Below are 3371 nucleotides of genomic sequence, written 5' to 3'. Positions count from 1 at the left end.
CTTGGCAAACTCTTTTTTTTTTTGGAAAAAAATATTGATAATTAGCTTGTTACGATATATAGTAATGTTTTTCATCTCACATGACAAGAAATAAATTTAAATCCATTGACTACTAGTCGTTGCACAAGAATATTTTTAAAATTTTATTTTTAAAAACTTTTTTAAAAAATAATTTTAAAATTATAAAAGCTTTTAAACCTAATAGGTTGAGGAGACACTTTTTTTAAAATAAGATTTATATATATATATATATATATATATATATATATATCTCCAACAACGCGCGGTCCCAACTCGATCACATCAGGATTATGAATTTGTGTACGACTGAAATAATTAGTAATCGTTTAAATTTAAAGTGTTAACGGCCGTNGTCTATTGCCTAAAATAAAAAGATAAATTAAAGTTTTTAAATAAAGAATTGTCTAAAATAAAAAGATAAATTAAAGTTTTCATTAAAAACGTAATCAAAAAGAAAATATATTTTGAAATTAAATAGATAATATCTAAAAAAGATATTTTAAAATAAAATAGGAAAATATCTTTTATAGAATTTTCACACCCGTAATCTGTTATAGAAAACTTACTTTTGAAATTAAATAGTCTGTTATAGAGAACTTACATTGTTGTTTCTATTTCTATTTTTATTCTTATATTTAAAATTTTTCGTACGGAAAGAGAAAAATGAGCGCTAATTTTCCCGCCTAAAAATGGGTCTGTCGACAGACCCAAATTTGAATATACGTGCTTATATATATATATATATATAGTTGCATATTGAAATCGTGGCCTCTTCTAACTAATTCTCTCATGAGAGTTATCCATTTGTTGGATTCAACTACATAACTATCACGCCATATATATAAATTGTTTAGCACCCAAGCAATCTTAGTCAAACTTTGTTGTAAATTATCAACTTGCAAGTTAATGCTACTTAATTAATGTATCCACATAGATGATATTTATGTAGCTCTCACTATATATAATGTTTATTATTACTAGTTTAACACAGCATAAACAAGCAACAACATGTAATGAGATATATATATATATGTATATATATATGGTTCTTTTACTTTGTCAAATTAATGGTTTCTTGATAAGATAAAACTATCGACTACTAATGAATTATAATAAGCATAAAATGTGTGCAAAAGCAGCAGCCATGTCGAAATCAAACAACGATATAATCGGACAAAAACGTAGCAAAATATAGACTAAATAAACAAGCAGATGAAAAATGCTACCACTAATTAATTAATGTACTTAAGGTATGCGCTAGCGATGTTATGTTAGTTTTTATTGACTACAGAAACATGTGGAAAAATTTTGTTACGTGTAATTATGGAGAGTAACTATTTTAATCGATTGATCGCATAAGTTTGATCAAGATATATATATGAAAAAGTTTCTAAATATATATTTAGCTAACTATTTTACTTTTATCATCAAATATTTTTCTCTATTTATTTGTATGCAAGCTAGGCATTTATATATATATATATATATATATATATATATATATATATAGATATATATATATATATATATATATATATATATATATATATATATCTCATAAAGTCATAGTGACATACAAAACCTTATTCCGTTATTTGCAGGTTTGCAAATAGATAGTTTCATGGCTAAGCTGCAAATTCACTTCACATATTATAAGAATTGAAACTTTGTAATTTCAAAACTCTCAATAACATAATATTACATAAATGGAAAATTGCCAAAAACTTCATTGGTAAGAGAAAACAAAGAAAGGGTGTGTGGCTCCATACAACAAGATGTAGAAGGCACCTTACCAGTGAGTTCCTTCCAAACCCAAGTTTGCGCTCTACATCTACCATCTCATAACAAATAACATATCCACCCTCTCCTAATTCCAAAAAGAAATTTTGTAAATGTAAGATAACTAGCTGGATGAATGGCAAAACAAAAACAAAATCTGGTTTTTTTTTTTAAAAAAAAAAGCAAAATATATGGTTTGAGGAAGCTATGTTATCAGTAAGTATCTTCTTTATTTACTTCGGTTAGAAGTTCAAGAAATTACCTAGAATAATATCTCTATATACTGTCCTTGCTCCGAAAAGGAAAATATCTGAATCTGAAGTGAAGCACCCATCCTGAAAATCGAGATAGTCATTATAGAGGTAAAAGCCAGATTGTTTAAATACAAAAGAATCATTCCACTTACACAAAAGGATGCCGAATTTAGCAATGCACATTGTGCTTCCGCTTCCTCTATCCTGTCAAACAGAAAATTATCTCTTACAAAATAACTGATGTTTAAACATATCAACATATTGCACTTATGTTTTAAACTTTACTGCATGAAATCTCTAATTTCAAAAGAGCATTTGGCGAATTATAGACAAATATTTATCCAAGTTTCTCTAAAGTACAATCCACAAGAGACATAAAAATATAATCCTCAAGAATATGCCAGCCACATAAACATCACAGAAGAGTTAGCAAACAAACCACTGATTTCATAAATCAAGATGCAAAATACAATGTAGCATCGAAGAGGTATATACTACAAAAACTTGGACTATATGGCANACAAGATCTATACTCTTGATCTTGATTACAAGACTCCTATCATCATTTTTTAAAGAATATTCATTTTCAGCCATTCATTTTTCTGTTCACTAGATGGATATAAAACAATATCGAAAGTGCGTGAAATCAATTGAATTTTTGTTAGAAAATTCTTTAAACTATTTAAAACAAGATCTATACTCTTGATCTTGATTACAAGACTCCTATCATCATTTTTTAAAGAATATTCATTTTCAGCCATTCATTTTTCTGTTCACTAGATGGATATAAAACAATATCGAAAGTGCGTAAAATTTGATTTCTAGATAGTTTAAATGGTTTAGATCATATTTAACGGAGCTGATCGTCAATTTGGAAGCTCTATCATCGAAAACAACTCGAGAGTAAACGGGCTCGAGAGTATTCTAGCTCAACTCATATATATATATATATATATATATAGTCGAACACATGCAATTAATGATTAAGGGGAGCTTCTTGGGTTAATAATGGGCGTAGCCCACCTAAAGCCCATTAAGATGGGCTTGGACTATTTACATATTTACATATGAAAAATCATAATATATGAAAACTTATTATCCATATATTAAATAGTTGCAAAAAATCAGCTGTGTTAAATATCTATTATTTGTAAATTAACCAAATATTATCAAACAAAAATAATAATTTTTAGGCCTCCTTTTGTATCATTGCTATATTTTATATTTAAAAACACTAATTCTATATAATTTTAAGTACCCCACAGAAAAATTTTTCCCTTTGCTATAATTATTGGTTAGTTCGCAATGCATTCCTGC

At 27.3% G+C, this 3371-nt stretch overlaps 1 long non-coding RNA gene across 1 annotated transcript; it reads right to left on the bottom strand.

Annotated features, from left to right (window-relative positions):
- LOC109708032 lies at window positions 1522–2548 on the bottom strand. Its single transcript, XR_002215640.1, has 3 exons — window positions 2207–2548; window positions 2063–2135; window positions 1522–1888 (listed from the first exon to the last, which is right to left on the bottom strand). It is a non-coding gene; the product is annotated as an uncharacterized LOC109708032 (long non-coding RNA).

This window comes from Ananas comosus, linkage group 3 (assembly GCF_001540865.1).
Source record: "Ananas comosus cultivar F153 linkage group 3, ASM154086v1, whole genome shotgun sequence".
NCBI classification, from domain to species: Eukaryota; Viridiplantae; Streptophyta; class Magnoliopsida; order Poales; family Bromeliaceae; genus Ananas; species Ananas comosus.
This window is presented reverse-complemented; position numbering and strand designations above follow the sequence as displayed.